Source organism: Microcaecilia unicolor, chromosome 4, assembly GCF_901765095.1.
Source record: "Microcaecilia unicolor chromosome 4, aMicUni1.1, whole genome shotgun sequence".
Lineage (NCBI taxonomy): Eukaryota > Metazoa > Chordata > Amphibia > Gymnophiona > Siphonopidae > Microcaecilia > Microcaecilia unicolor.
In genome coordinates, this window is record NC_044034.1 from 152,170,950 (window position 1) to 152,198,148 (window position 27,199).

Consider the following 27,199-nt stretch of genomic DNA (forward strand, 5'->3'; position numbering starts at 1 on the left):
CTGTTTCTTCCTTTTAAACTCAAACATACCGCCTCAACCAGTCATGGTGTATCAGCTAGACAAGAAAGCATTAAGAAATGGCAGGGAAGAAATTATATCACCAAAGCAAATGGTGGCACAGATATCGAGCTCCCAAGCATCCTTTGAAATCTGTGCAAAGTCTGGCATAATTTGCGACTTTAACCATACCATCATACAGAGAACCTAGGCAAAACAGCCATGCTCCTGAATGGCTGCAAAATAGAAAATGCTATATCTTAAAACATTTTCCTATTGAATGTGAGAGCCTGGGTGCAGGGCCTTAGACCCCCAAAGATGGCAGCAGCAAGCCAACTGGAGGTATAATGGGTGAGACAGGAGATAATCACCTGCCAAGGCATAGGGAGTTGCATAGGTGTTTTAAGCAACTGAGGGCCCTTTCTCCAAAGGCACACGCTAAAAATAAGTGTGTGCTAAACGCTAGAGATGCCCATATATTCCTATGAGAGTCTCTAGTAATTAGCGCACACTAAAAACATTAGCGCACCATTGTAAAAGACCCCCTGAAGGAGGAGATTGCTAGCACTAAGGCCAAGACCCATGATGGCCTGGAAGAGCTGCACTCTGACCTTACTGAACTAGGGCAGCAGATGGAGGAAGTGGAGTGGAAAAAAAATGGAAGAAGAAAAGAAAAACACTGAAACCTTCAGCAACACTATGGAGACAAATCCACGAATAAACATCCTTCCGCAGATTACTGAAGACCCATTTGTTTGAGACAATCTACGGAAAAAACCAAAACACATAGAGTCTACACTCACTTACATCAATGCATCACACATCCACTCATGATCTCTCATCCCCCCCAATTCCACATTACTCATACATATACTTACAGGAATAGGTAAACCATGGGCCTATATGTCTTAACACTGCCCTTAAGCTTCCTATTGTCTCCTCCCAAAGTCTCCCTGTTGATGTCCCATTGTGATATTCCTAATGATAATTTGATTATCTCGCATAACTTGTACAATGTAACCCATAACCAATTTGTAACAACTGTATTCTCTTTATTCATATCTTATTGTAAGCCACACTGAGCCCGCAAAGAGATGGGAAAATGTGGGATACAAATGCAAACAATAAATAAATAAATAAACAAACTTAATCACTGAAGAAGGAAGAAACTTCAAGTCAGAGGGGTACCTATAGATGGTAATGATTTAACAATAATGTAATCTGTCTCCCAAACATTTTTAGAAGCAGCAGTGAGTAAGGAAGATATGTGGAATGCCCTCCCATGGGAGGTGCTGCAGATGAAAACAGTAATGGCACTCAAACATACGTGGGATAAACACAAAGGAATCCTGTTCAGAAGGAATGGTTCTGCGGAATCTTAGCAAACATTGGGTGGTGACGTCAGAAATTAGGAAACAAAACAGGAGCTGGGCAGACTTCTATGTTCTATGCCCTGATCGTGACTGGATAGGCTGGAATGTAAATTTTAAGGGGCTTCGACATGAGCTTCAGAACTTAGTACAAGAACAGTGCCAGGCAGACTTTTGCGGTCTGTGCCCTGAGAAAGGCAAGGACAAATCAAACTCGGGTATACATATAAAGTATCTTGTTGGGCAGACTGGATGGACCGTAAAGGTCTTTATCTGCCGTCATTTACTATGTTACTATGCCCAGCAGAGAATTTGAAAGAGTTCATCATGCTCTAGAATCCCATGTTAAAAGACCCAGAAACTATATAGCTTGTTTCTTGCAATATTCGGGTAAAGAGAAAATTCTATAACCGGCCAGACAAGTTAGAACAGTGGAGTGGGATGGTCAAAAATTGGAAATTTTTGCAGACATTGCATCGACTACCCTGTGGAAAAGACGGGAGCTGAAAGAGGTAATACTATACCTCCACAATGCAAGTATATGTTATCAATGGCTATTTCCTTTTATTTATTTATTGCATTTGCATCCCACATTTTCCCACCTACTTGCAGGCTCAATGTGGCTTACATAGTATCGTAAAGGCGTTCGCCAATTCCGGTATAAACAGTTACACAGTGATGTTATGGTAGAATAAGGTTCATGTGGAACAAACATAATTAGGGAATCGTATAGAGGAAGAGTTAAGTTATATCATTACAGTCTTTGGTTTCGTAGTGTTGCAGGGTTCAGGTATTTAAGTAGGGTCGGTAGGGTATGCCTTTTTTAACAAGTGGGTTTTTAGTGATTTCCGGAAGTTTAGGTGGTTATACGTTGTTTTCACGGCTTTTGGTAGTGCGTTCCATAGTTGTGTGCTTATGTAGGAAAAGTTGGATGCATAAGTTGACTTGTATTTGAGTCCTTTGCAGCTTGGGTAGTGGAGGTTTAGATATGTTTGTGTTGATCCGGTTGTGTTTCTGATTGGTAGGTCGATGAGGTCTGTCATGTATCCCGGGGCTTCGCAGTAGATAATCTTATGAACCAGGGTGCAGATTTTGAAAGCAGTACGTTCTGTGATTGGGAGCCAGCGTAATTTTTCACGGAGGGGCTTGGCACTTTCGAATCAAGTTTTTCCAAATATCAGCCTGGCTGCCGTGTTTTGAGTGGTCTGAAGTTTCTTTATGAGTTGTTCTTTGCATCCCGCATAAATTCCATTTTAAATTCACTATTGAGAGCAGTATGAATAAAGTCCAGACAGTTAAGTGAAGAGATTCTTCAGTAAGTTAGACTGATGATGGTTTCAACTCAGCTGGGAGGTGCTCCAGTAGCAACAAAAAAAAAAAAATGCGTGGACAAACCCCAAGATGGAAGAGAGTGGAGAAAGGCGGAAAGAGACTGATGTGACAAAGAAGAAGTCTTACAGCAATACCCTTGATCTTAGGGATGTAGAAACAATAGGAAAAGGAAAATTGGCAAGTTAACATGTTAAGCACTTCTTTTTTTTTTTTTTTTTTGCAAAAATGAGTTCATACTGGAAACAGACTGCCTTTAAAGATAGCCATAGGATGTGTGAAATTTCCACTAAAAGGCATTTGTAAGGTATATGATATTCAGTGAAAAACATTTTCTTCTGCTAGAAAGAATTCTTGAAAATAAAAGCTTGCATTTATCCAGAAAACAGCTTTTTGTTCTCACCTCTTCAATTGTGAGGAGGAAAAAGAAGCAGCTTCTTCAATTCAACTGGTTTGGTCAGCTATGCTTTAAAATCCTAAAACCTTTAGCATCAGAATTCTGACAGTTTCATCTTTTAAATCTTTTAACTATATTTGGAGGGTATGATGCTCCTCTGTAGGGGATAGGCATGTTAAGAGCACAATGCTGGAAAAGTTTAATAATGAGATTGTGCGGGACAAGAGGGAGGGTGGCATGGGCTTTGAGATGCACTTCAGAGAGGCCTGGAAAGGAGGTTGTGATTATGATCTGAGGGAGGAGGAGGAGCTGGGGTTGAAGGGAGGGAGGGGGACATGAGGGGTCCAGAGAGTGGTGATGAATGTGAGAGGGGCAGTGCATTCTGGATGAATGTGGGAAGTACAATGGCGGGAACAGAGATTACATTTCTCTCTCTGAATGTGAGGGAATCTACCACGGAACAACCAGTTATTTTTAATGAAGCCCTACATTTGAAAATGGGGGTGGGGGTTATCCAAGAAAACCATCAGCTCCAGAAGGATGAGTATTTAATGATGCATAAGCACTATTCACTGGGTACTTTTGCAGCAAATAAATTGGAAAAGACTACCCACAGAATAGAAATTATTTTTGCATGAGAATTAATGGCCCAAGTTCATGAAGTAGTGCATGATAAGGAAGGTCAACTTATTATGACACATGCCATATTGTAAGGCCGTAAATACCCTCTTGTGAATATTCATGCTCCTAACTTGGAACAAGGGAAGTTTTTTGAAAGGGTCATGAAAAAGGTACATGGGTTTTTTGGAAGTTAATTATTGGGGGATATTTTAATCTTACAATAGAACCTAATCTACACAATTCAGGGGTGGGGTAACCAAAAAGTAGAGCAATAATAGAGATAGACTACATAAACTCATTATGGCATTCAAATTGGTGAATGTATGACGGCATGTGAACTGTAAGCAAAGGGACTACGTTTTATTTTTAAGGTACACTCTTTTTATTCTATGATTGTCATGTGGTTGGTGAACAGCAGCTGGTACAATTGATACAGGGAGCAAAACTGGATTTTTAATCTGGATAGAACATGTCCCAGTGGGGTTTTACTTGGGAATACAGGAGGTGGATAAAGTGTGGCAATTGTACAAACTTAATGATAGTTTATTAACTGACCTTCAAATACAGACGCAGATTAGGGAAAACATAATGGAATATTTAGATTTTAGTGATATGGGGAAATGAGCCCTGGGACTCTTTGGGAGACATTGAAAGCTATTAGGATTTATGTGGGATGCGCGGAGACATCCTGTGGTAAAATCCCAATGTGCACGTGCAAACCATGCACTACAAAATGCTTCTTCATTCTTCTGTGAGGGGGTATATGTTGGGGGGGGGGGGTGGAAAGTGGGTGTGACAGCATGAATAATGGCAGCCACAATACCATGTGCTGATTAGCATGGGATTAACGTATGAGCCCTCACTGCCTACAAAATAAGTGGTGGTAAGGGCTAAATTTTGGTCATGGCTTTGTGCTAATAGCAACACTAGTGCATGGCCATTAACTTGGAAAATGGAAAATTGGCCATTTTCTGGATGCAGTAAAAATGGTCTTAGAGCATGGGGAAAACCCATGTATGGGCTCGATAAGGCCACTATATACTGCAGCTTAATAATAGGTCTTCTAACTCACTGAACCCACTTTGCTAAAGGATGCAAGCCTGAAACAAGTATAATCAAGCTAATGGTTATAGTATGGGTTCCGACATTCTCAGGTACTGTAGAATCAACCTGTCTAAAGAGACGAATCTTTGTTCTGTTGCTTTTCTCCATATCAGCAGACAAAGGGAATTAAGATTAGATTTTAGCTGAGACATTTATGTGCATTTCTCTGCACTACCAATAACTGGTAAAGCAAGGACATAAACAGCCCTCCAGCTCTGGGATGGAGGTAATGCATTCTTCCCTACTCCTTTTGTCCCCCCTCCCGCAGTATGCACTAAAGATATCTTTGCTGGCAAGGATGTTAAGGCCCCACCAGTGAAATAAATACAGGATCCACTCCCTTCCTGCTCACGCTGCTTCCTCAATGCAGAGGTCAGCGGTGCACCTTCAGCCGCCAACATTGGGACTTACTGTGCATGTTCAGAGGTGGTGTGACTGGCATCAGCAACTGAAGGCACGCCACTGACCTCTGTATTAAGGAAGTGGCGTGAGGAAGGGAGCAGCAGCACTGTATTGGTTGGTGGGGCTTCGGAATCCCCACCACCAAAAGTAAAGATGTGCTGCAGTTCTGGGGGTGGGGCAGCCTCCCCCGTGGCTACATTACTGTGGTAAAGGAACACCTTAGCATGCTTTATATTGATATTCATTTAGCCCTGCTACAGTGAAAAATTGCCAAACCAAGAATACAACTGTCGTGGCAGTGTAATAACGGCTACTGAAGCTATGCACTGTTTACATGACTAGTTCATGTACTAACTGCTGAATGCACCAGTTAAAAGCCTGCCTTACTCAGTGGGGGGGGGGGGGGGGGGGGTTCAACACTAGGACAAAATCCCACTGTATATAACAGAAGGAAATATACATGTCAAAATCCTTCCTTCAGCACATATTCTATGTTGTACAATCTGAAACTAATCATCACCTCTGAAGAACTGGCTTTTCTGAAAGAAAAAACAAATCTGTCATGGTACCATAATGGGGGTAATTTTAAAGCCATTTATATATATATAAAACTGAGGTCTATGCACAGAAATTGCTTTTTACAAAACTGCCCTGAGTACATGTAGAGCTGGGGCATGGACTGGACTTTTTTTCCCTTAATGCACATTATTCATTAGCCCCCCACATTTATCATTTGCCTTATCTGGAAAGTTCTCACAGCAAGGTATAGAAAGCAGAGATGCAGCCAGAAACCTCAATACAAAATGTATAAAATAAATATCAGTAGAGTTGAGATTCTGCTTTTACAGATTAAGCCATAAGTGAATTTTAAATATTCCAATCAATATATATAAAAGGCGAGTGTCGTACTCACTCGCAAATGCGCAGTAGAGACCTTCTCTGCCCCGCCCCCGCGTCAATACGTGATGACGGGGGGCGGAACACAGAGGGTCTGTACTGCGCATTTCTGAGGGAGGGACACCGCCGTCTAACGCTCCCCCCACCCGAGTCCCCGCCGCCACCCACCTTCTACCCAGTCGGGCCCTCGCTCCACTACTGAAACAGCGAGGGTCCAGGAATGCAGCACTGAGCTCTGCTGAGCTGCCGACATCGTCCTTCCTTCTTCTTCTCTGCCTCTGTCCAGCCCTCGACGACGTTACGTCACACGAGGGCGGGACAGGCAGAGAAGAAGAACGAAGGCCGACGTCGGCAGCTCAGCAGAGCTCAGTGCTGCGTTCCCGGACCCTCGCTGTTTCAATAGCGGAGCGAGGGCCCGGCCGGGTGGAAGGTGGGTGGTGACGGCTCGTGGGGGGGGCGCGAATTCGGAGTGGGAGGGGCAGCGGCGAACTCGGCGGCGGGGGCGGGCCTTTCAACCCCCCCTTCCTATAATAGCTCGTTTTAACGGGCTCAAAGGCTAGTATAAACAATAAAACATGGCACAGAAAAGAGAGCTTATATAAAATCAAAAAATAAGAAATATAATTTTGTTGAATAGTGCTACTCCTTGATTAAATATATAATCGGTCTCATACTGACAGTTCACATACTCACAGGAGGTGAATTGGGAAAAATTCCTACTGGCCAAAAAGAAGCTGGAATAAGGAGAAGAATGGCCTAGCAGGAAAATGGAGGTAAAAAAAGCCTCTGTATAAGTCTCTGTTGAGGCCCCGTTTAGAATACAGGGCACAATTCTGGAGACCATACCTTCAAAAAGATATAAACAGGATGGAATTGGTCCAGAGGGCAGCAACTAAAATGGTCAGTGGTTTTCATCATATGGGGACAGACTTAAAATCTCAATATTTATACTTTGGAAGAAAGGCAGGAGAGGGGAGATGTGATAGAGATGTTTTAATACCTCCATGGCATAAATGCAACCTCTAGTGGTAGTTTTATGGTACTACTGCTGGGATCAGGCTTTCCATTTGCTCCTGCCCCTGCCAATGTGGAGTACAAAACGGTGCCTTTCACGGTACTACTGCTGAGGTTAGGGCATAAGGTCCAATGTTCCCAGAGAGCAAAATAACACAGCTTACGAGGTTGATCGCAAATTGCATTATTCCTTTACTGTGGGAGTCACTAACCTGAAGGTAGCATAAAAGTAGAGTCCTTGTCACTGTGCGTAATCACTTCTACATGCGAAAATCCTTTTTATAGAACTCCCAGACTACTTTTCAATCCTGCTGTCATCATCACATTATCAGTTTAGACCACTTTATTTTTACTTTAGCTACATACATCAAAAGCAGCAACATTATACTATTTATCCTCCATGAGAGATGAGAATGAAGAAGAATATAAAAAACATCCTGTACTTTCCACCCTGAAGAAATAGATGGAGAGCAAAAGACAGGTTTTAAATGGGACAGAGACATAAGCAACAGCAGCTTTTTTATGACCTTGGTGACCTGACACTTTGTCTACATCACTATTCATCTAGCCAACACTTTTCACATCAATCACAATACTCAGAATTCAGGTTTATAAATTCTCTCAACCACCATAGAAACAGGTTCTGGAGAGTCATTTGCGAATTCTGGATACACAGTTTAAAAATAGTTGGGGCGATAACTGACAACCTCTTATCTTTTGTACAACATGCAGTGGCAATTACTACTATTAAGATGTTTAGAACCCAATGGAAACTTAGATGGGCGAGGTTGAATCTCCCCGGAAACATTTTGTTTGTTAGTTCAAAATTTGGTTTTGTTTAACCTAGATTATTGTAATGCTATATTTGTTGGTTGTAAGAAAGTAGTTGTAAACTTCAGATGGCATAAAATATCACAGCCACTTGATCTGTAGGGCATCAAACTATAATAGAGCGATCCTATTACTAGTGTATTTACACTGGCTGCTGGTTGAAGCATTTTCTATATTCAAATTGGGCCAAACTCTATAAATGAAGCCTTAAAAATCGGTGCAAAAAAACCCCACACGGTTAGCATGATTCTATAAACTACACCTAAAGTTAGATGCGCCATTCTTGTGACTAAAATTTAGGTGCCACTAAAACGGGTCTAAATACCTGCACCTAAGTTAGGCGCAAATTAGGTATATTCCATAATAGTGCGTATACTTTTTTAAAATGCCAAAAACCCACCCATTCCACATCCATGACCACACCCCCTTTTCAACTGCATGCATTAGAATTTACTCGCACCTTGTTGTAGAATAGGCCTACAAAGTTGTGTGCATACATGCTAATTAAAGCCACTTACCGCCGCCAATTAGCTGTTAAGTAGCAATTATTAGCACTGATTGGCTTGTTAGTTAAGTTGTGCGCGCAATTTGGTCATATGGCCAAATTAGCATGCACAATTTAAAGCGCCATATTTAAAATTTGAGGGATTGTGCATACTGACTTACCAGATATTGCTTTATCTGAGAGGAATGCTAGAATCCATTCATGAAGATTTTTAATGCTTCATTTTCCAAAATGGAGTAAAATTGTTTATAGAACTCTACACTCTGCTAGTTTCACATTTCAAGCAACTAAATGGTGGAACTTGCTACCACAGGAAATTAGATTCCAGAAGAGTTATTCCACGTTTCAGGTAAAATGCTAAAGACATGAGGTTTTTAACTATAAAGGAAAGGGGCTTTTAGAATTTCTGTTATGCATATTAATCTTCTCTTCTTTGTTAGATATAGATTAGCTTTTCATTACTGTATGATTTATTGATTGACTGTAAGACACATTGAATTTATATTGGGAAATATAAAGTGTTAATACAGTAAATGAAATGAAAAAGCAGAAGCCACTTTGAAAAGGGAAGATGGTTACACCAGTAGAAGGAATGGAAATGACTGCCAGAATCAACGGGTCTGGGGTATTTGAGAAACATGGCAGTAAACTTGATATGGAAGACATGAATGAAATTGTCTGAATTTTGATAAAAGCTTTCAATGCTGTATATATCATGAGGCCAATTCTCAGATTACAGCTGATGGAGTATGGACAGAGTTTTTCTAAGGGGGTACAGAACTGTCTGAAAGGGAGGTATCAACAGCAAATGATAATGAAGAGCAAACATTTTGATTGGAATTGAACAATACGTAAGATTGCAAATGGTAGGTGCTTAAATCAACATTTCTTGGTACTTTTATCAATCATCTGGAAATAGCGATTTAACCGGCCAGAAATGGCTCCTGGCTGGTTAAATCACTTGTTTTGAGCTAACCACTCATTTTCAGTGGCACTTAAATGCCCAGTTAGTGCCCATCTCAAAACAAGCTATTTTGGGAGCATTCTGGGGGCTGAGTCAGCACTTAACCAGACATGGTACATGCAGAAATAGAACCGCATAAAAGTCAGTCCGATCTTTATACCATAGAGAAAAGGAGGGTTTGGGGTATATGAGATAGATGTTTAAATGCTTAAAAGGTATTATTACGCAAACAAATCTTTTTCAAAGATGGGGAAGTGGTAGAACTATAAGCCATGAGTTATGGTTGAAGGGTGGGAGACATAGAAGCAATGTTAGGAATTTGTTTTTTTTTTACAGGAAGGGTGATGGATGCCTGGAATGGCCTCCTGCAGGAGGTTGTGAGGACAAAATCAGTGACGGAATTCAAGAATGCGTGGGATAAACACAGATGATCACTATATAGACAAAAGGATGGAATTCAATTAACGTTAAACATACATAAACTCATAACTGGAGTGAGCTTTGACGGCAACTTCAGAGGTTGGAAAGTTTAACCAGTGCCGGGCAGATTTCCATAGGTCTGGGTTCTGTAAATAGCATAAACAGCTCAGGATCAAGGCTGGAATGGGATTCTACAGTAACTCTAGTATTTGGGAGGTAGGACTGGTGCTGGGCAGTGTGTGCCTCAAATTTGGGAGGGAGAGATAGAGATTAAGTATACCAGCAACATAATCATAATGAAGCAGAAACTGTGGAGAGAGCCATAGTCAACTCTGGCCACCCTGTTGGGCAGACTGGATGGACCGTGCAGGTCTTTATCTGCCGACATTTATTATATTACTATGTTATTTATGCACTTTGAAGGGCTCTTTTACTAAAGGGTTGGCATGTGGCAACAGGCTGCAGGAGCCCGGTGGTAGTTCCCAACCCCAGCACGCGCCATTTTCAGTGCTATAAAAATATTTCTATTCTTGTATAGCCAGGTTAGAGCGGGAGCCCTTGCTGCTATCTCAATGGGTGGCTGTACGTGCTCCCCCTCCAAAATGGCCAAATGGCAAATGATTCACTTACCACACAGCCATTTCTTTTCCAGCAAAAATGACAGATTTTTACCTGCTGCGGTAAAAGGGGACCTCAGCATGCATCAAAAGCACACACTGATGCTAGCACAGGCCCCCTTTTACTGCAGATTGGTAAAAGGACCTTAAATGATGGATATCACACTTTACCGGCTATGGTTTCGCCGAACACATAAATCTGGAAATTTAATGCCAGACCCAGATGTGGCTGAGCATTGAACTTCCTGGCATAACATTGGTGGAAGCAATGCTGAACGCCACTGGTTGACTATCAACCCCAATGTTGTCATTTCTGACAGATCTCATTTGTGAAGGCCACGTAGCCGCCTATTTTTAATTTATGTGTCTTTAAAAGGTACAAGCACTACAGACAGAGCAGCTCGATTGATGCCTTGCATATCTATACCTGTTTAGGAGCACTATCCTAAATTAAGCCACTCAGTTATATAGATAATTGGCCGGACGTTGCCACTATACACATAGCTAGATGGAATTTATTTGTTACATTTATACCCCGTATTTTCCCACCTATTTGCAGGCTATTTGACTACGCTCTGCCCCAGTAGGAGCAAGAGCAATTTTTTACAGCACCACCCATATGATGGGGCAACTCTATAATCTAGGTGTTCACACTTACACATGCATTATGTGCACAGATTTTAAGAATATTGGTATTTACATGCATATGAATGCACTTACATGCATAATTGCTAATATGGCACCTAAATTCTCCTCTGCTAATACCAGCTTAACTAACATAGCAGATATCAATAAGAGGGTGTACACAGGGGAGGAGCAAGCACGAGGCATCGGTAGGGCTCCCACTTATGCATGTAAATTACAAAATACACCACCTCTATGCTTGGCATAAGTGTGCATGCCTAAATTTTATGCACACTGATAGCCGATTACGCTACTCTTCAATAATGGAATCTACCGTGCACCCAGTTACAGAATTGCCACCCACAGTGCTGCTGAAAATTCACAGATAGGGAGCTTAGCAGTCACTGCTAAACATGTGGCAGCTCATTTTCAAAGGACATTGATTTATAAGGTTACATAGGTTACTAGCCAGCTTATAATTGAAAATGAAAAACGCCTATATTGCGACCCAAATCGGGAGATAGACGTTTATCTCACAAAAACGAATAAAGCGGTATAATCGAAAGCCGAATTTGGACGTTTTCAACTGCACTCCGTCGCGGATGAGGACAAAGTTGATGGGGGTGTGTCAAAGGCGTGGTGAAGGCGGAACTGGGGCGTGGTTATCGGCCGATCAGAGATAGGCGCCTTTCGCCGATAATGGAAAACAAATATGCGTTTTTAGCGAGAATTTAGGGCACTTTTCCTGGACCCTGTTTTTCCATGAATAGGGCCCCAAAAAGTGCCCTAAATGACCAGATGACCACTGGAGGGAGTCGGGGATGACCTCCCCTGACTCCCCCAGTGGTCACAAACCCCCTCCCACCACAAAAATATGCCGTTTCACAACTTTTTATGTTCACCCTCAAATGTCATACCCACCTCCCTGGCAGCAGTATGCAGGTCACTGGAGCAGTTATTAGGGGGTGCAGTGGACGTCAGGCAGGTAGACCCAGGCCCATCCCCCCCCACCTGTTACACTTGTGCTGGTAAATGGGAGCCCTCCACACCGCCCCCCAAACCCACTGTACCCACATGTAGGTGCCCCCCTTCACCTCTTAGGGCTACAGTAATGGTGTAGACTTGTGGGTGGTGGGTTTTGAGGGGGATTTGGGGGGCTCAACACCCAACAGAAGGGTGCTATGCACCTGGGAGCTCTTTTACCTTTTTGTTTTTTTTTGTAAAAGTGCCCCCTAGGGTGCCCGGTTGGTGTCCTGGCATGAGAGGGGGACCAGTGCACTATGACTCCTGGCCCCTCCCACGAACAAATGCCTTGGATTTATTCATTTTTGAGCTGGGCGCTTTCATTTTCCATTATCGCTGAAAAACAAAAACACCCAGCTCACAAATTGTCTAATAAAACATGGACGTCTATTTTTTCCCAAAATACGGTTCGGTCCGCCCCTTCACGGACCCGTTCTCGGAGATAAACGCCCATGGAGATAGACGTTTTCGTTCGATTATGCCCCTCCACGAGTGGGATTTTCAATATGACATCTAAATCCAACTTTGGACATTTTGCTCAAAACGTCCAGAATCCAAGGGGTTAAAATAGGGCTTCTTTTACAAAGCCTAGCTAGCAATTCCAGCGCGGGAACTGAATGGGCTTCCTCTCATTTGCCACGCCAGGAATCACTACCGTGGCTTAGTAAAAGAGGCCCTTAGTGATTTTCAAAACAGCAAAACATCTTATCTTTTTTTTTTTTTTTTCGAAAATGACCATTTGCTAGATATTTTTGTGCTCTGTGCACTTATCTTTATGGTCCATTTAAAAAAAATAAAAAAATCCAAGTGAAAAATGCACAAAATCAAGCCATTGGGATGTAGAAAGAGCCAGCATGCTTAGAAGACTGGCCACATAGACATCCCAGCAGTGCAGTGGGGCACCCTAGAGCACTGTAGTGGACCTACATAAGTACATAAGTATTGCCATACTGGGACAGACCAAAGGTCCATCAAGCCCAGCATCCTGTTTCCAACAGTGGCCAATCCAGGTCACAAATACCTGGCAAGATCCCAACAATATCCCAGAAGTAGATATTCTCCAAGTCTAATTTAATAATGGTCTATGGACTTTTTCTTTAGGAAGCCACCCAAACCTTTTTTAAACTCTGCTAAGCTATCCTCCTTTACCACATTTTCTCGCAACGAATTCCAGAGTTGAATTACACGTTGAGCGAAGAAACATTTTCTCTGATTCGTTTTAAATTTACTACTTTGTAGCTTCATAACATGCCCCCTAGTCCTAGTATTTTTGGAAAGAGTAAACAGATGTTTCATGTCTACCTTTTCCACTCCACTCATTATTTTATAGACCTCTATCATATCTCCCCTTATCCGTCGTTCTCCAAGCTGAAGAACCCCAGCTGCTTTAGCCTTTCCTCATAAGGAAGTCATCCCATCCCCTTTATCATTTTTGTCGCCCTTCTCTGCACCTTTTCTAATTCTACTATATCTTTTTTGAGATGCGGCGACCAAAACTAAACACAATATTTGAGGTGCAGTCGCACCATGGAGCGATACAAAGGCATTATAACATCCTCATTTTTGTTTTCCATTCCTTTCCTAATAATATCTAACATTCTATTTGTTTTCTTAGCCCCCGCACGCTGAGCAGAAGGTTTCAACCTATTATCCATGACAACACCTAGATCCCTTTCTTGGTCGGTGACTCCTAACATGGAACCTTGCATGACGTAACTATAATTCAGGTTCCTCTTTCCCACATACATCACTTTGCACTTGATCACATTAAACGTCATCTGCCATTTAGACGCCCAGTCTCCCTGTCTCGTAAGGTCCTCACAAAGAAGGTCTCAGGTACCCAACTGTACCCCACTACAATAGCACTTATGGCTGTAGGTGTCACCTATATGTGGGTACAGTAGGTCTTTGGTGAGTTTTGGAGGGCTCACACTTTCCACCAGAAGTGTAACAGGTAGAGTGAGATATGGGCCTGGGTCCTCCTTTCTATAGTGCACTCCACAGACCACTACACTATTCCAGGGACCTGCATGCTGCTCCAATAGGACTGGCTATAACATCTGAGGCTGTCATGTACTGTTTCTTTCACATCTTTGGGGGGTGGGAAGGGGTCAGTGACCATTGGAGGAGTAAGGATGGGTCATTCCTTTATTCCTCCAGTGGTCATCTGGTCATTTAGGGCACTTTTTGTGACTTAGCTGTTATTAAAAGAGGTCTAGCTTAAAACATCTTAGTTTTAGCCCCGGACATTTTTGTTCTGTTCCATTATGGCAGAAAAACACCCAAGTGTTAGGAACACCTTAATCCCGCCCCAAAATGCCCCTGACATGGCCCCTTGTGATTTGGATGCACTGCAGACGAACTGAATAGATAAACATTTGCAAAATAGGTTTTGAAAATAGCGATTTGAACATATTGGCAAGCAAAACATCCAAATGCTGTTTTATGACACTTTTTAAATGTTTTTCTCTTTGAAAATGAGCTCCTGTGTTACTCTGTAAGTGTATGTGCTTTGAAAATGAGTGTCTTTGAATATTAATAGTTTTTTAAAAACAACTTTTTACTTATAACCTTTCCAAAAAAATCATTGTTTTTGACAATTAAAGCACCTGTACAAAAAACAGGTGAAAATCTCTGCAGGTTCATTTTCCTTGGGCAATTCTCAAAGGGAAACTCTATACATAAAGGCAGTTAATAAATCCCAATAAATAAATAAAATAAATACATACATACATTCCTTTGAGAACTGGTACAAAGCTGGCAGGAAAAAGTAGCTGGGAGCTTTGTACCAGTGCAGGTGGCTATGAAAATGGTCCTCAAACTGCCTGAAGTACACGGTTAGAAGAACTAGATGGTGCCATGGTATGTTCATCTCAAGGGTTTTTATATTTCCATTTATATGGGCTTTTTTAATTCCAACAACATAGGTTCAAAGAGATTTGGAACCAGAAGAGGGACATTGGTAATATTAGACCAGGAGCACAATAATTTAAATACAGCTTTCAACATTTTCTAAACCAGCACACCCATAGGGAAAGGGCTTTTGATCTTGAAAGATTCTTGACATCCAAATGAAAATTAATCATTATCTGTATTTTTAAGGAGAACCTTTTAAATGCTATTTTCTGATAGACAAATCACATTAGTAGATACAACCTACTAAAACAATAAAATACCGCACAGAGGAAGGGAAAGTAAGATGGTGGATTAATGTGGGGGTTAAGGGTACAGCCTTGCCATTTGAGAGGGGAGTTTAATGTCAAAACAAATATAGGTTCTCCCTTCTTTAAGCCAGTGAAACTCATACCCATGACACTGCACTGGCTGCAAAGAATAAGCAGTGGGTTTTGGGGTTTGTACCGATCATCTCTCTCCACCCCAGCTTTTACCAGCGTACTTACAAAGCACAATACATATCTAGAGCAGGATGTGTAACACATTCCATGTTGGTGTGTGAAAGAAAAGGTTATGATTGAAAGCAGACTTGAAGGAGAAGACTATTGATGGATTTAAAGTGTGTGTATGTGAGAGAGATTTAGCCGCAATCATGTGTTCTGTAGGTGTCTATGTGGGTGCACCATACTGATCAGAGACTAAGTTCAATGGAACCTCTTTTTAAAAAATAGTCAGCATACACTAAGAGGCTTATTTTCAAAGCACTTAGCCTCCCAAAGTTCCATAGAAACCTATGGAACTTAGCCTCCCAAAGTGCTTTGAAAATATGCCTCTAACTGTACACAATATACGGTTAATGTTTGTTTGCCACTCTACTCTTCCTCTTTGATGCAACATTATCTACTGCTGGTTACTGAACATTGTTAATGCTGCAACAAATTCAAATCACAGCCCTAAATTATATATTTTTTAAAAACCTGCAAAGATAAACACCATTTCTTCAGCTCAGCACGCCATGCGTCATGATGTCTCACTTGGGGGGGGGGGGGTGAAGCTAAGGTTTTGTTGTATTAAATATTTGTATGTTGGTGCACATACAGCAAGCTTGAGTCAGCCTTTACAGGAAACAACAGAAGATGGAACAATAATTTGATGTTCCTGGCAGGCTGATAGCTACGCTGGCAACATTTTAAATTACATCATTTTATTTTTTAAAAACAATAATTCTATAGGAGCTTCTCTACGCAACTGGCTCTGTTGACATTTACTGAGATTGCTAGTTCACGTCTGTAAGGACATCTGCATTGTAAGCTTACATATACTGTCACACCATTATTAATAATAATAATAATAGTAATAATATCATACTCAGACATTATAGCACAAATGTTCATGCATCAAAAGACAAACCTTACAAACAATGTAAATGTACTCCCAAAAGTCCATTATAGTAAAATGCAAACTATCAGGTCATTATTCAGTGGGTGGTTAATGTTTATCTAAATGCCAACTGCTATAGCTGAACTAAGCCTGGACGTCAAACACATTTAGTATCCAGGCTAAATGAAATAAAGTGCAGGAAAAAAAGCGAGCAAGCACACACAAAATGAAAGCTTTTGGACTGCACACCCCCAATACTACTACTACTCATCATTTCTGTTGCACTACTAGACCTATGCAGCGCTGTACACATTATCCCCCAGATTCTAGAAAGCGCGCCCAGAGATTCTATAACAATGTGCAAAATTTAACAAGCTAATGAGCACTGATAACAGTGAGACACTAATTGGCACTGATTAGAATTTATGTGCACTAACTAAGCATATTCTGTAATGAAGAGCACCAAACTTCTAACATGTGCAGGCAAAAAGGGGTGTGGTTATAGGCGGGGATATGAGCATTTGAAAATTTATGCGTGTAGTTATAGAATATGGCCCAGTGCGTGTAAATCTGTGCACTGGGATTTATGCCATATGTTTGTTGGTGTAAATAGATGCACGTAGTTTTAGGCGCTGATATATTAACTAATCTTATTCTATAATTGGCGCCTAGATTTAGGCAATGATTATAGTATACGCTTAGTTGGCACTTTTTTGGCGTCATATACAGAATCTCCCCCTATATGCAGGTACATTCTCTGTCCCTAAAGGGCTCACAACCTAAGTTTTTGTACCTGGGGCAATGGAGGGTCAAGTGACTTGCCCAAGTTCACAAGAAGCTGCAGTGGGAATTGAACCCAGGTTGCTATGATCAAAGCCCACTGCACTAACCATTAGGTTCCTCCTCCACTGGAAGGCAATGGTTGTGATGAAAAGGTTGACTGAGCCAAGAAAAGTGCATTTTGGGGCCCTTTTACTAAGCTGTATTAGACGCCTAACATAGCAAAAAATGGAATACAGTGGGGAGCGCTTAAGCATCCTGCTGTAACTTTGCAATCTGCACATAAACATTTTTTGTTATTTCTTTTTGAGGGGTGTGTTAGAGACAGAGAGTGGGCAATCCTGCATTAACTACATTACCACATGATAACTGGATGGAACATAGATAACGCAGGAGCCTTTACCAAAAGGTGGTGGGAAGTGCTGCAATGGCAATTTTTTAAAATGACCTCATGCTAACAGCAACATTAGTGCGTGATCATTTATGTAAAAAAACAGAAAATCGGAGTTATTAATGGCCACAATAAAAATGTCTTTAGTATGTAGGGAAGACCCATATAAAAGTGTTCTAAGGCCTATTTTTACTGAAGATTAGTAAAAGGACCCACTTATAATTATAGCTGTTCCAAAGTAATGTTTTACTGTATTAGATAGTAACTTTTTTTTTTATAGTATCCCAGAGGTTGTTCTGGTTGGTTTGTCTTGCTTTGTTATCCGCCTTGAACTGAAAGATATTGGTGGGATATAAGCTGGTATGGTATGGTATAAGTCCCAAAGTTGTGGAGAAGATGGCACTTTCAACTTGCTCAGTATTGGATCGTATTATTCTGCAAGTCTGCTTTCCAGAAATGAAACACCAACAATCTCCTATGTGCTAAAAACCATCTCACACTAAATATCCAGGTTTTAACCTGTTAGCAAGCTTAGAAAGTCAGCTCTCTAGAGATTGTAAGCTCTGTCAAGCATGGACTATCTTATGTTATATACAGTGTGGCATAAGTTTAGTACTGCTATGTCGTAACAGCAGATATGACATTATAGTGTATGTAATTCATATAGGGGTCCATTTACTAAGGTGTGCTGAAAAATGGCCTGCACTGGTGTAGACGCGTGTATTGGACGTGTGCAGGATCATTTTTCAGCGCACCTGCAAAAAAAGTCCTCTTTTTTTTTGGCCGAAAATGGACATGTTGCAAAATGAAAATTGGCGTGCATCCATTTTGGGCCTGAGAATTTACCGCCAGCCATTGACCTAACAGTAAGGTCTCACGCATTAACCAGGTGGTAATCGCCAACACGTGTACAATGCTAATTACCGCCCGGTTAGTACCGTATGCTGGAAAATTTTCCGGCACGCAAAAAAAATGAAATTACTGCCCGGGCCATGTAGTAGCCGGGCGGTAGTTCAAAATTGATGTAAGACGTGTGTACAAGCCTACACGGCTTAGTAAAAGGGCTCCATAATCTTTTGTAAACCGATCTTGAGCCACTGGTTTAGATGGTATATAAACCCACTGTTTTTGTTAGCTATGCAAGAGCAGAGTGAAATGGCCATTATGCAGAGCAGCTGCTGCAACACTGAGAGGAAGAAACAAAATGGGAATAAGACAAGAGACATGTACATGTGGATCGATGGAGGAGCAATGCAGCACCAAGAAAGAAAGATAGAAAGGTTTGAAGGAGGAAGTATAGAAAGAGACTTAGAACAATTCAATTCAATTCAATTCAATTCTTGTATACCACTAATATCTCCTGGCTCAGTGCAGTTTACAATCTAGGCGAGACAAAAGCAGATAGTGTTAGTGTGAGGTATGAGAAAATTAGATATCATTAGATGTCCTACACCTGGAGTGTTAACAACTTATGATCTGAGCATGCTCAAAACTTATTTTGGCATGTATTTTCTTATTTAAATAACAGACCTTTTAGTCACACCCCTTTCCTTCATTGAAGCTATTGTTACACTATGGTGCTCTTCTCTGTTCTGACAGTGGTAAATTTTTTCATTTATTATACGATTATTCAAGTATCTTTTGGGGACATTTTACTTTTTTACTTCACTTTTTTTTACATATATATGATATATTTAGACCAGTTTTTTTATAGTTTTTTAGAACCTGGTTTAATATAGACGTCTATTTTTGTCTCTTCTCTGATTTTAGTTGATAATAGGTCTCATTTTTTTGCCTGTTCCTTCATTTCATATCTACACCTCCATTTTAAACATATGATAATTAATTTTCTTTACACATTTACACTCTTTACCTTAACCTCTGTATTGAATACAAACTATATACATCTATGGTTAGTACCTTTATAGTGATTCAATTTGACATTCACTCTATAGTAGACACAACATTTTCATGTATAAAAAAAATATATGGTGGGCACATATATATACATACATTTTAGATACAGAGGACCTGTTGGATTGTATTTTATACATTTTTTATTTCACGTGCACTTGCTATTTAGGAAATTTACTCTTTATAATAAGTCAGCCTTGTATTTTATTTATAGGAAGTTTATACCTTATTTGTATCGACTTTACACAATCAGCTATACATCATAAGGTTAGTAGATTTATTGGAACATACTGTATTATTTCTTAACCTTTGTTTTCTTTTCCTTTTTTGTGTATAATATCTATTTGACAATTTGTTTTAAATATGGTTTATTATTTTGGATATATATATATTGTTTTGTTCTCCCTTTTTCCTTTTTTTTCTTCTTTTAATTTGGATAGGTCCTCTTGTGTTCATATGTAGTTATTATTGTGCAATATATAGTTACTACATTTTTGTGACCCATTTGTGTTTTTTTATGCTTGTATACAACACTATTGTATCTTATACAAATATTATTTTATTCACAACTTTTATTTTACATCATTTTTTATCCTATGAATTCTTGTATTAGTCAATTTATGTAACACATAAATACACATATATACTTTTTAATTATGTTTTATAGTTATTCATGTATATCTGTTGCATATAATATATTATTATCATATGTCCATATGCTGTTATCATTTTATACATTTATTTGTGGATACATTTATATTGATTTGTTTGTTTATATATAAAAAAATTATTATTTCTGTTGATGTTTTGATATATATGTTTTTAATTCCTATACATTTTTATTACAAAGATATGTTTTCTATCTATGGTATTCATGTACACTACCCAAAAGGGTATGTGGCCCTAGGAGGGGCATAGGCAGGTCACGCGTGTTCCCAAAAATCAGACACCAAGTTACAGAATAGTGCCAATCTGTGCCTAATTTTGGGTGCCAGACTTACCCCTGCTTCCATCAGGCGTAATTCCAGCACCCAAAGTTAGGCGCCACCTGTGCGCTATACTAGTATTCTATGTCAGGTTTCCTTTACAGAATAGGAGCTTAGAATGGATCTTTTTGGTGCCTAACTTTTGGCACAATCCACGGATTCTATATATAATAACTGAAATTGTGCGTGCAAATCCAGGCGTATTTTGTATTAGTGCACGCAATTTAATTAGTTAACAAACCAATCTGTGCCACATAACAGGCAATTGACACTAATTGGCTTTAATTAGAATTTATGCGCATAATTTGCTAGGCGTATTCTATAAAGTGGTGTGCGTAAATTTTAAGGCACACAGCCAAAAAGGAGGTGTGGAATTGGTAGATTGTGGGAGTTACAAAAAATTATGCACATGGTTATAGAATACTCTTGCACCACACCTAACTTGGCACAAATTCCCGTGACTAGGTTTAGGCATGTGTAAGGGCTCTAGGCGTATTTTATAAACGATGCCTAAAGTTAGGCGTGGTTTATAGAATACACCTAGGTGGAAATTTTTTCAGCGCCGATTTTTCAGGTGCCATATATATTTTATTTATTTGTTGCATTTGTATCCCACATTTTCCCACCTATTTGCAGGCTCAATGTGGCTTACATCGTACCGGAGGTGCGTTTGCAGTCTCCGGTGTTTACAAATACAGAGTGATGTTGAGATGAGATAAAGTTAATGTAGGACAGCCACATAAGGTCGTTGAACAGTGGGATAGTTGTGTTTTGTGCATTTTGAATTCTAGTGTTGTTGTGTTGCAGAGATCAGGCATTTGCTGGGTTGGTAGGGTATGTCTTTTTAAAAAGATACGTTTTTAGTGTTCTCCGGAAGTGTAGGTAGTCGTACAAGGGTTTCATGGCTTTTGGTAATGCGTTCCACAATTGGGTGCTTATGTAGGAAAAGTCGGATGCGTAGGTTGATTTGTATTTGAGTCCTTTGCAGCTTGGGTAGTGCAGGTTTAGGTACGTTCGTAATGACTCGGATGTGTTTCTCATAGGTGGGTCGATCAAGTCTGTCATGTATCCCGGGGCTTCATCGTAGATAATCTTGTGGATCATTGTGCAGATCTTGAAAGCAATGCGTTCTTTAATTGGGTACCAATGTAGTTTTTCGCGGAGGGGTTTTGCACTATCGTATCGGGTTTTTCCAAAGATAAGTCTGGCTGCCGTATTCTGAGCGGTCTGGAGTCTCTTTAAGGTTTGTTCTTTACATCCTGCATATATTCCATTGCAGTAGTCTAAATGGCTTAGTACCATTGATTGTATCAGATTGCGAAATGTTTCCCTCGGGAGGTATTGTTTCACGCGTTTGAGTTTCCACATTGCGTGAAACATTTTCTTTGTTGTGGATGCCACTTGGTTCTCTAGTGTTAGGTAGCGGTCTATTGTGACGCTGAAGATTCTCAGGCTGTCTGAAATAGGGAGGGTGTGGTCTGGAGTGTTGATAATTGTGGGGTTGTCCACGCTGTATTGAGATGAGACGAGACAGTGTGTTTTTTCTTTGTTGAGTTTCAGTTGAAATGCATTTGCCCAAGTGTCCATGATGTTGAAGCTGATCTTGATTTCATTGGTGATTTCAGACAGATTTGCTTTGTAAGGAATAAGTACATAAGTACATAAGTACATAAGTAATGCCATACTGGGAAAAGACCAAGGGTCCATCGAGCCCAGCAGCCTGTCCACGACAGCGGCCAATCCAGGCCAAGGGCACCTGGCAAGCTTCCCAAACGTACAAACATTCTATACATGTTAGTAGCGGTTTATGGACTTGTCCTTTAGGAAACCGTCCAACCCCTTTTTAAACTCTAGTAGTTCATTCATTAAAAACATAAGATCAATAAAATATCACACACACTTCATATCCTCACCCCATAACTGACACAAATCAGAAAAAATTTATACAGTATGTTACTCAGGAAAAAATAGTGTTTAACCTTCTTCCTGAAAGATAAATGGTTTCTCTCCAAGCTGATATATTTAGGGAACGAGTTCCAAAGTAGAATCATCACAAAAACAAAGGTAGAATCAGCAATTCTTGGAAATCAAACATTCTTAAAACAAGGTGATCATAAAATTGATTGATCTCGTAAGCAGGATGAAAAGCCAAACTAAGAAACTGACAGAGTTTTAATTAGTTCCGAAGTAAATCCATAAACAATCAAAAAGAGCAAACACACTGCTTTAAAACTAATTCTATCCTTGACCAGAAGTCAATGTAACTTAGTAGCGCTTTAGAAATGTTATGTAGTAACAAACATGATGAGACACTACTGTATTTACTAAGTTTGAAAATCATTCTTGCTGCAGTATTTTGAATGAGCTGTACATTTTTGGAATGTTTGGAACTAATGCCCACAAAAAGAACCTTGCAATAGTCCAAATGAGGTAATCACATATAGGCATATTGGGAGAGATTCTATATATGCCACCTGGAAAATCCATGCGGAAATCATTTTCGCCTAAGCGTATCCTATAAGATTTAGGCACAGTATATAGAATATGCTGAAGCTGATATCCCAGCACCTAAAACTATGTGCATCAATTTACACCAACAAAAACATGACATAAATCCATGCACGTAGATTTACGTGGATTGGGCCATATTCTATAACAGCGCATGTAAATTTGGGAACACCCATGAATCGCCAATTTCCCTGCCTATAACCCTATAACCATGCCCTATTTTGGATGTACGCATTGGAATTTAGGCGCAGTAAGTTACAGCATATGCTTAGTGAGTTATGCGTGTAAATTCTAATTATTGCCAATTAGTGCTTATTATTGCTTAAGTGGTGTTAACAATGCCGATTGGCTTAAGCCAATTCAGTTACGCGCATCGTTATGGAACACGCTTAGATTTAGGTGTGGAACACTAGGAACAATATACAAAATCCGGTAGATTGTGCCATACATGCATAAGATAGATAAGATAGTCATGGACTTCAAATTTTAAATCAGGGGTCCTGATTATATATATATTCAGGACCCCTGATTTAAAATTTGAAGTCCATGACTATCTTATCTATGTATCTTATATATATATATATATATATATATATATATATATATATATATATATATACACACACACACACACACACACACACACCCAGACACAACAAAGTTCACTTTACTTCAAAGACAAATGAGAGGGCTGAAGTAAGAGTATTAAGAGCCATAAAGGAACCTTCAGTCTTACCCTCCCCCCCCCCCCCCCCAACACACACCTCTGCACACACAAAGTTTAATATTTAAAAGTATGATGTTTTATTATGCTGTTTTACACTCTTCTTCCATGACGGTTGATAATGGAGTAATCATGATTGTTGAGTTTAACTAATCTGGGAAGGGGGGTGAAGACTAGGGGGCTGAAAGATAATGAAAGGGGCATGGCTGAAAGCTCCCTTATGGTTCTTAATACTCTTACATCAGCCCTTTGCACACCCCCTCAGTTGTCTAGTGAACTTTGTAGCAGAAGAAACTTTACACACATAGGGCAACTGAGTCATTATTTCATCAGTTATTATTTATGTATTTATTATTTTCGATTTAGCACATACCTTTTTCCAGTAGTTCAAGGTAACATTCAGGTACAGTAGGTATGTCTCTGTCCCTGGAGGGCTTACAATCTAAGTTTGTACCTGAAGTAATTGAAAGTTAAGAGACTTGCCCAAGATCACAAGTAGCAACAGTGGTTAGGACCACCGCCTGATAGTCCCTCTGAATACCACTGAGAAGGATGTCGTGGGGAACTGGCTCTAGGGACCTCTTACGTGCTTGGGGAGGGGGATCATCCAGAGGCCCCCTGCCTGAGATTCAGAAGAGGGGATCAAATCAATCCTGGAGGTAGCCACTTCTTCATTCTAAGTGATGCAAACATGTTAATGCCTTCATCTACCAACTACCGTCTGGTAGCATCCATTCCACTAGTAGTTAAATTGATGGAGTGTACGGTGTGCTAGCAATTAATGGATTACATAGACAAATTCTCATTACTGCATGAATCATAGTCAGGATTCCACCCCTCATATAGTACGGAGACTGTACTAGTCACTCTTCTAGCAAAATTGAAACATGAAATCGCAATAGGTAATAGTGTCTTCTTACTCCAATTCGACATGTCGAGCGCATTCGATATGATAAACCACAGTATACTCTTACGTTTACTTGATCACCTTGGTACTGGAGGTAACATATTTAAGTGGATCAAGGGTTTCTTAACCACAAGAACATATCAAGTTAAATCAAATGCAAATATTTCATCACTGTGGAATGCACACTCTGAAGTACCCCAAGGTTCCCCATTATCGCCAATTCTCTTCAATATAATGATGTCCCCATTGGCCAACATTTTATCCAGACAGGGCTTTCAATCATTCATTTATGCTGATGATGTCACAATTTATATTCACTTCAGACATGATCTCTCGGATATCTCCAATGACGTTGCTCGTTGTTTGAACATCATGGATTCTTGGGCTAATTCATTTCAACTAAAATTAAACACCGAAAAAACACATTGTCTTATCCTCTCGTCCCCATACAATAATTACAAGCCTACAACCCTAAACACCCCTACTTACTGTCTCCCTATTTCTGATAGCCTGAAAATCTTAGGAGTTATTATTGATAGCCACCTCACACTAGACAGCCAAGTTAATGCCACTATAAAGATGATGTTTTATTCTATGTGGAAACTTAAAACGTATAATACCTTACTTTCCGAAGGATGTATTCCGTAACTTGACACAATCAATGGTATTGAACCACACAGATTATTGCAATGGAATATATGCGGACTGTAAAGTACAGCTTATGAAAAAACTACAGACAGCCCAAAACACAGCTGCCAGACTGATATTCAACAAAAAAAGGTTTGATAGCGCAAAACCTCTTCAATTGAAACTACACTGGCTCCCTATCAAGGACCGCATTACTTTCAAAATTTGCTCTCTGGTCCACAAGATTATCTATGGTGAGGCCCCAGGATATATGATTGATTTAATAGATCTCCCAGCCAGAAACAGAATCAGTTCATCACGTACTTATCTAAACCTTCACTATCCAAGCTGCATTGGACTCAGATACAAGTCAACCTACGCATCCAATTTTTCTTACTTAAGTACGCAAATGTGGAATGCATTACCAAAGAGCGTTAAAATAACGCCCACCCATCAAGACTTCAAACAAACTTTAAAGACATACCTGTTCCCAAGGCCTACCCTATTGATTCTACTTAATTACCTCAACCCTACAATGCATCCATATATACATTGCAATGAATATTTTATTTCTAATCTCCTTGTCCCTTATTGTATCCATTTACCCCTACCTTACCTGACCCTTTTAATTATTGTATTTGTTTAAAACCTACCATACTTGGTGTCCACCATTACGGTATTTTGTAAACCACATTGAGCCTGCTAATATGTGGGAAAATGTGGGATACAAATGTTACAAATAAATAAACAAATCTAATTAAGTCAGTGCCTACACCGTTTAATGTACCTGCCACAAAATCTCAGAAACTAGCTGCTTGTTTCCATTTTTCTAAGTTGGAGGGGTGGTAGGTTGGAAAAAGCTCCTACCAATTTTCAGCACTTCACTGTCAATTACCACAGGAAAAACTCTGCTGTAAGAGCAGAACCTTCAAGACAAAATTGTTGCAAGCTGGAGTCGAGGAGTCTGGATCATTTTCCATCCACCAGGGAGTCAGAACAAATGCTCTTGTCCACTGACTTTCCAACATTTACTGAGAACATGCTCTTTCGTACCTTTTGTCTATGGTACAAAATGCACATTATTTTTTTTGTCAAAAAATCATTTGCATTAGCATGTAGAAAGACAAACAAGTTTTCTAAACACTGTATTAAAACTGGCTTGAATTCAATTAATGAGTTTAGAGCAAAATAACACAATAAAATTTGATCTTATTGTTGCAATTATATGTTTTGCAAAGGACTTTATCTTATCTAGCAACAGCAAATGAGAATTACTAGACAATTCTATGTCATCTGAGCTATTCCTGGATTCCTCCCACTGCACAAATGGAGATCTGCTTCCTGTTTTTCAAAGTCAGAAACTCCATCTCCAGGGGTGCAGTGGTACAAGACTAGCACTGGCCCAGCCTGTCCTAAGTGGCATCAAAATGATCGCAGACAAAATATTCTTTAATAGCCTTTACCGTGTCATTGCTGCCTGTGTGCACAAATGACAATGCCCATGCCCAAATGAAGCTAGGTCCACATACTTCAGTGTCATAGGCATATTTTCAAAGCACTTAGCCTTCCAAAGATCCATAGGTTTCTATGGAACTTTGGAAGGCTAAGTGCTTTGAAAATATGCTTTGTGAAGGGGCATAATCGAATGGAAACGTCTATCTCCATGGGCGTTTATCTCCGAGAACGGGTCAGTGAAGGGGCGGACCGAACCATATTTTCAAAAAACATGGACGTTTATCTTTTTTTGAGCGGGGCGTTTTTGTTTTTCAGCGATAATGGAAAATGAAAGCGCCCAGCTCAAAAAGGAATAACTCCAAGACATTTATTCGTGGGAGGGGCCAGGATTCGTAGTGCACTGGTCCCCCTCACATGCCAGGACACCAACCGGGCACCCTAGGGGGCACTTTTACAAAAAAATAAAAAGGTAAAATAGCTCCCAGGTACATAGCACCCTTCCCTTGTGTGTTGAGCC

The 27,199-nt window shown here is 40.1% G+C and overlaps 1 protein-coding gene across 1 annotated transcript in view; it reads right to left on the reverse strand.

The window, feature by feature from the left end:
- Positions 1 to 27,199, reverse strand: part of SHANK2 (SH3 and multiple ankyrin repeat domains 2) — an 846,275-nt gene that overhangs the window by 399,306 nt on the left and 419,770 nt on the right.